At 41.7% G+C, this 7,932-nt stretch overlaps 1 pseudogene; it reads left to right on the plus strand.

Moving 5' to 3' along the window:
- Positions 1 to 677: 677 nt before the first annotated feature.
- Positions 678 to 7,557, plus strand: LOC128314878 (H/ACA ribonucleoprotein complex subunit 1-like; annotated as a pseudogene).
- The last annotated feature ends 375 nt before the right edge of the window (positions 7,558 to 7,932 follow it).

Raw genomic sequence — 7,932 nt, forward strand, 5'->3', positions numbered from 1 at the left:
TGTGTATGATGAAAACTTTTAAGATTTTCTCTCCTTAGGAACTTTCAAATATGCAATATAGTTTTATTAACTATAGTCACATTGCTGTGCATTATATCCCTATGACCTATTTTTTTTATAGCTGTAAGTTAGTACCTTTTGACTCCCTTCACCCATTTTGTGCACCACCTCCCCCGCCAACCTCTGGAAATGACCAATCTGTTTTCTATCATCTTTGAGCTCTGGTTTTGTTGTTTTATTTGTTTTTGATTTCATATATAAGTAAGATCATATGGTATTTGTATTTCTCTGTCTGACTTGTTTCACTTAGCACAATGCCCTCAAGGTCTATCCATGTTTTTGCAGATGGCAAGATTTCATTCTTTTCTTATGGCTGGATAATACTGTGTGTGTGTGTGTGTGTGTGTGTGTGTGTGTGTGTGTTCGTGTGTGTGTTCATTCATCTATCAATGGACACTTAGGTATGTGTTGATTTTTTTTTTCAAAATTTGAATTTAAATTCTAGTTAGCTAATATATAATGTAATATTGGTTTCAGGAGTAGGATTTAGTGATTCATCACTATTACACCCAGTGCCCATCATAACAGGCGCCCTCCTTTACACCCATCACCCATTTAGCCCATTCCCCATCCACCTCCCTCTATCAACCCTCAGTTTGTTCTCTATCATTAAGAGTCCCTTATGGTTTATTTCCCTTTCTTTTTTTCTTCTCATATGTTCATCTGTTTGTTAAATTCCACATGAGTGAAATCAAATGGAATTTGTCTTTGAGTGACGTATTTCACCCAGCATAATACACTCTAGCTCCATCCACATCATTGCAAATGGCAAGATTTCATGATTTCATTCTTTTTGATGGCTAATATTCCATTGTATATATATTCCATATCTTCTTTATCCATTCATCAGTGAATGGACATTTGTGCTTTTCCCATAGTTTGGCTATTGTTGATATATGTGTTGACTCTTATAAATAATGCTGCAATGAACATGGGGGTGCATAGATCTTTTTGAGTTAGTGTTTTTGCTTTCTTCTAATAAACACCTAGAAGTAGATTGCTGGGTCATATGGTAGTTTTATTTATAATTTTTAAAGAATCTCCATACTGTTTTCACAGTGGCTGTATTAATTAACCTTCACAACAGCAGTGCACATGGGTTCCCGTTTCTCTGTATCCTCACCAATACTTGATATCTCTTGTCTTTTTTATAATAGCCATTCTAATAGGTGTGAGGTGATATTTCATTGTGGATTTGATTAGTGATGTGGAGCATCTTCCCATGTACCACTGGCCATCTGTATGTGTTCTTTGGAAATATATATATTCAGACGCTCTGCCCATTTTTTAATCAGATTGTTTGTTTTTTGCACAGCTTTTTGCACAGCTGACCCTGAATCCTATGACCATATTAACTCACTTATTAGTTCCTTCTTTCCTTTCCTTTCCTTTTCTTCTCTTTTCTTTTCTTTTTTCTTTTCTTTTCTTTTCTTTTTTAGAGAGAGAGGGCTCAAGTGAGTGAGGGGCACAGAGAGAGAGGGAGAGAGAGAAGCAGGGCTCACCCAAAGTGGGGCTCACTTGAAACATGGCTTGAGCCCACCAGAAGCAGGCTTGTGCTTACCTGAAGTGGGGCTCAGTCTCACCAGATGCAGGGCTTGAACTCACAAATGGTGAGATCGTGACCTGAACCGATGTCAGATGCTTAACTGATTGAGTCATTCAGTCGTCCCCTCACTTATTAGTTCTAAGAGGGGTGAGTTTGGGTTTGTTTGTTTGTTTTTTGAGATTTCTTGGAATGTTCTACATAGATAATCACATCATCTGTGACTAGGCACAGTTTTATTTCTTCCTTTATGAGCTAGTTGTCTTTTATTACTACTTCTTACTACTAACTAGGATTTCTACTATGATGTTGAGTAGGAGTAGTAAAAGTACACATCATTGCTTTGTTTTTAGGAAAGCATTCAGTCTTTATCAGGCTGATGTAGTTCCCTTCTATTTCTGGTTTGTTGAGTTTTTAAATCATGAATAAATATTAATTTTTTTAAGTTTATTTTTATTTCGTTTGAGAGAGAGAGCACAAACAGGAGAGGGGCAGAGAGAGAGAGAGAGAGAGAGAGAGAGAGAGAATCCCAAGCAGGCTCTGCCCTGTCAGCACAGAGCCAGACGTGGGGCTTGATCTCATGACTGTGAGATCTTGACCTGAGCCAAGATCAAGAGTCATATGCTTAACTGACTGAGTTACCCAGGAATCCCTAAATATTGAATTTTATTGAAGTTTTTTTTTTTGCATTAAGTATCTGATGATGTGGTATTTCTTCTTTATAGCTTTGATATGATAGATTACACTGATTATTTTTGAATTTTAAATGGATTTATATTCCTGGGATAAATCCCATTTGGTTGTGATGTATTTTCTTTTTATATGTTGCTGGATTTGATTTCTTAATATTTTGTTGAGAATTTTTGCAGCTATGTTCATAAAGCATATTGGTCTGTATTTTTCTTGTGCTGCCTTTTTCTGGTTTTGATATCAGGGTAATGGGCCTTATATAATTAATTGGGAAATGTTTTCTCCTCTTCTGTTTCCTGGCAAAGATTGTTTAGCTTTAGTCTTATTGCATCTTTAGATGTTTGGAACAGTTTGCCAGTTAATGTATCTGGGAACTGGAAGAGGTTTTTTGGTTTGTTCATTTGTTTGTTTTGGAGGGGCAGATTTTTTTAAGTTGATTTACTTATTTTGAGATAGGGGGGCAGAGCAGAAAGAGGAGAGAGAGAATCCTCATGCCGGGCTCAAACTCTGAAACCCTGAGATCATGACCTGAGCCAAGGTCAAGAGTCAGATGTTTAACCAACTGAACCACCCAGGTACACCGGGAGCAGAAGATTTTTAACTATAAATTTGATTTCTAGATAAGTGTAAGATTATTCTTTCTTCTGAATTTTGAGAGTTTGTTGCTTTTAAGAAATTGGTTCGTTACCTCTAAGTTTTTAAATGTATGTGTATATAGTTATCATTTCAGTGTGTGTGGAGTCTGTAGTGATGTCTCCTTTTTCATTTTTGATGTGATAATTTGCATCTTCTTTCTGCTTTTCTTTGTAGATCTGGTTAGCGGTTTGTCATTTTTATTGATCTTTTCGAATAATCACCTTTTCATTTCATTGATTTTTTTTCCTATTATTTTTATTTTCAGTTTCTTCTCTTAATTTTTTTTAAAGTTTATTTATTTATTTTGAGAGAGAGAAAGAGAGATGAGAGAGCATGAGCGGGGGAGGGGCAGAGAGAAAGAATCCAAAGCAGGCTCTGCACAGCACAGAACCTGATGTGGGGCTCCAACCCACAAACCATGAGATCATGATCTGAGCCAAAGTCAGATGGTTAACCAACTGAGCCTCCCAGGTGCCCCTGTTTTCAGTTTCTTATTGTATTTATTAGCACTCCCTTCTGCCTTGCCATGGAATTATTTACTCTTATTTTTGTTGTGTCTTAAGTAAGAGGCTTCAATTGTTGATTTGAGATCTTTGTTTCCAAGTGCTACAAATTTCCATGTAAGTACTGCTTAAGTTGTATCCTACACATTTTGGCTTGCTGGATTTAATTTTTATTCAATTCAAAATATTTGCTGATTTTCCTTGGGACAATTTTGAATGTCTTTGCTTGATAATTCTAACATTAGTATCAGTTTGGGATTGGTTTTGATTGACTTTTCTCATTATTATGGGTCCAATTTTCACTTTTATATGCCTGGTAATTTTTGATGGGATGCTAGATATTTTGGATTTTACCTTGTTAAGTGCTGGATATTTGTGTATTCCTTTAAACATTCTTGGACTTTGTTCTGGGACAAGCTTAGGTTACTTGGGAGTAGTTTGTCCTATTTGGGACTGGCTTTTAAGCTTTGTTGGTTGGGGCCAGATCAGCATTGGGTTAGGGTTTGTGATTCCCCATTACTGTGGAAAGACCCTTCTGAGTACTGCCCCTGATGCCCTGTGAATTACAAAGTTTTTCACTCTGATTAAGGAGATCATCTGCTATTTCTGGTAGCACATGAGCTCTACAAAGGATTTCTTCTGATTCTTTTGAGGGATTCTTCCTACCTCAGGCTTCAGGTGGTTTTTCACATTCATGGAAGATCAGTTCTCCACTATAATCAAGGGGACTCTCAGCAAATCTCTGAGTCCCCTCTCCTTATACTCTGTCTGGTACCCTGCCGAGTGAACCTTAGCCACTTTTGCCTGCCTGATCTGCCACCTCTGTGCTCTCAACTCAAGGAGTGTGCCAGGCTCTGTCTCATTCCTCTTCCTAGGTCAGTAGCTTGGAATATTTCTCCAGAGAGTAAACTGGGGTGACTGTAAGGTTACCCTGATTCTTTGGGTGATGATAAAATACATGTTACTGCTCAGTAGATGTTTACAAAAGTGTTTGGATGGGAAGGTCAGTTGAGTACTGGAGAACAAGGACATTATCGGATCAGCTCACCAGGAAAGATTTTGGAGCTTTAGAGCAGGATGGCAGCCCATGAGTGGATTCCATGCGAGTCAGATTCTAAGAACCTCAGTAAACTGGAAAGAATGATGTCATCATGATCACCATCATTGGAATTGTCTATCACCACCACTATGTTACAGAGCCTGTACTCTGAGATCGGGGGTAGGAGCTCCATGTGAGTTATTGAACTTGATCCTGGTGGTAGACATGCAGTGACTCTCCTCAGATCATAGCATAATTGACTAATGGTCCCACCTGCTGTCCTCTGAAGCCACCATTGTGTTCCCAGCACTTCCCACAGCCTTTTCCCCCCAGCGCCCCCCGCCAGCAATTGAGTGCAACAGGGATCTGGGTTTTAGGACTTTGACTTTGCTGAAACTTCCTTGCAAGTGTTACTGTAATCTAAGTCTTTCCCTATCCAAACTCCCTTCTTTGCCCTCTGCCTCTATAGCATCATTCAGACACTCTTTGTGATCTGATAGCTCTTTGCTTCCTTCATTTCCCCCATTACCCTCCCAGGCATTTTCCCCAGTAAAGCATCTTGGTGTCTGCATCTTGAACTAGCACATTGCTCATGTAACTCTAGGAGACAGGAATACTATTTGTTGTAGACTGAACTGTGTCCCCCTAAAATGCATATGTTGATGTCTTAACCTCCAGTGGGACTATATTTGGAGATAAGGCCTATCAGAAGGTAGTTAATATTAAATGAGGTCATAAGGCTCGGGCCCTAGCCTGGTAGAGCTGGTGTCCTTTAAGAAGAGGAAGACACACCAGAGATCCCCCTACACCCCCCCGCTCACTGTGGGCACAGAGGAAAGACCATGTGAGGGCACAGTGAGAAGGTGACCATCCCTAAGACAGGAAGGGAGTCTCACCAGAGACCAATGCTGCTGGCACCTTGATCTCGTACTTCTGGCTTCCAGAACTGTGAGAAAATAAATGTCTTTTGTTTAAGCCACCCTGTGTGTGGTATTTGTTATGCCAAACCACACAGATGAATACCCCATGGTATTGTACAGATATGAAAAGTGAGGATTGGAGAGGAGAGGTAACCACCCCAAGGACACACAAATCATAATTGGCTGAATTAGACCCAAGGGCAAGTGTGACTTGATTATTTTTTTGTAATGTGTTAAAAGTTTATTTGTTGCTTTTGAGAGAGAAAGCATGAGTTGGGGAGGAGCAGAGATGTAGGGAGAGAGAGAAAATCCCAAGCAGACTCTACACGGTCAGTGCAGAGCCCAATGCCAGGCTCGACCTCACAAACCGTGCCATCATGACCCGAGCTAGAGTCAGACGCTTAACCGAATGAGCCACCCTGGTGCCCCAAGTATGATTTTAAATACTGCTTGTCATGACCATGCTATCCTGGCACTCTGTGGGCCACGGAGGACGGACAGACAGTAGCTTCAGTGAGTGAGGAGACTGCAAATGAGGATGGACTGTCGAAGGAAGACTTGGGAAGAAGTTGGCGGGGGGGTTAGTTTGGAGAATGCTCAGACTCCTGTCCATCACAGAAGTGGGGTTTGGCCAGAGGTGCACGTGGCGTCAGTAGAGCAAGCATGTCTTTTCAAGGTGGAGGTCGTGGAGGTTCTCCTTGAGGTGGGGGCTTCGTTCCCCATGGCAGCAGCAACCACGTCCCACGTGGAGGTGGTCATTTCACAGGTGGCAGTGGCAGCAGAGGAGGATGTGGACAGGATATGGCCACACAGGCTTCACCAAAGGCCAAGGCCAAGGACCTCCAGAAGGTGTCGTTTTTATTAGGGGAGTCGCTGCATCCTGGTGACGAGGACATAGTTTGTAAATGTACTATAGATGAAAATAAGGTGCCTTCTTTCAACGCTCTGGTTTGTTTGAGAGAACAAAGAACAAATTGGTAAGGTGAACTATTTGGACAACTTTGAGATTTTTATTTTTCAGTTAAATCGTCAGAAACTATAAAGGTATCTTCCTTTAAAAAAACACACAAAAAAAATGCAGAAGTTTTATATGGACCCATATACCCTGCTAGCACGGCAGAAGTTTTTACCTCGACCTCCAGGTGAGAAAGGAGGTGGTGGCAGAGGGGAGGTCGAGTAGGAGGAAGAGCAGGATGTGGCCGAGGTGGAAAAGGAGGTGGAGGGTGGAGCTTCAGAGAAGGAAGGCGGTGGTGGTTTCAGAGGGAGAGGATGTGAAGCGTAACAGCTGACAGAGAAACTTCCTGCGGGATCAATGGCCGTGGGTCAGAAACTTGTTTCTTGAGCAAGTCTTGAAGACCTGGTCATTTTATGACACTAGAACTAAAATGTCAACGCCATGCAAAAATGAATGCCACAGGGGCGTCTGGGTGGCTCAGTCAGTTGAGAGTCCCACTTCAGCTCAGGTCATGCTCTCGAGGTTCGTGGCTTCCAGCCCTGCATCAGGCTCTGTGCTGACAGCTCAGAGCCTGGAGCCTGCTTCGGATTCTCTGTGTCCCTCTCTCTCTGCCCCTGCCCTGCTTGCGCTCTGCTCTGTCTCTCTATCTCTCTCTCAAAAAACAAAACAAAACAAAACAAAAGAGTGCCACAGAATAGGCATTTTTGCTCTAAAAGAGAAGGAACATGTGTTTTAATATTTTGTACAATGCTTGTAACTCTGTGGGTGCTTAATAATTGGGCAGTTTTCATTTAGGGAAAAAAAAGACGGGGAAGCATTTACTTATAAGAGAAACTATTTAGTTTTTTAATTTAAAAAAAATATTTATTTTTGAGAGAGATTGGGGGAGGGGCAGAGAGAGAGGGAGACACAGAATCAGAAGCAGGCTCCACGCTCTGAGCTGTCAGCACAGAACCCAATGCAGGGCTCGAACTCAACAAACAGCAAGATCATGACCTGATCCAAAGAAGGGCACTGAGCTGACTGAGCCACCCAGGTACCCTGAGAAGCTATTTCTTTAGGATAAGGTGGGAGGAACATTTGGAGGAAAAAGGGGGATAGCTAGGTGATTTTTCTTCCTCAACTCTTAGAATAATTATGGAAGAGTCAAGGTCTTCGAACAGAAAAACCAAACCAAACCAAAACAAAACCCAAAAACCCTTGATAATTAAGAAAATTCTCTCCAAGTGCACCATGAGCTGTCAATGTGGCTGGCTAGGGACTGCCCACCGGAAGTCAGTTCCCAGATGGGGATGTGTGGAGCACCCCCCCCCCCCCCCCCCCCGCCAGAAGGGGAAGCAAGGAGCTCCTGGAGCCAGGGGGGTGTGAGGTGACAGACAGAAGTGCTGAGAAAAGCCCGCTCAGTGAACTTTGCAAAAGAGAGAGAAAGCGCGCCAATACTGAGGAAATTCCAGCTGCTGGTGACTAGACATAATATCTGAGCAATTACTGACTTTCTCTTTTCATCACAATATTTTCGTGTCTTGTAGACACAGCTAAGATGTCACGAATGTAAATAATTTAGTACAGTGCTGTCATCTCTTGCT

The sequence above is a fragment of the Acinonyx jubatus genome, chromosome A2 (assembly GCF_027475565.1).
Source record: "Acinonyx jubatus isolate Ajub_Pintada_27869175 chromosome A2, VMU_Ajub_asm_v1.0, whole genome shotgun sequence".
NCBI classification, from domain to species: Eukaryota; Metazoa; Chordata; class Mammalia; order Carnivora; family Felidae; genus Acinonyx; species Acinonyx jubatus.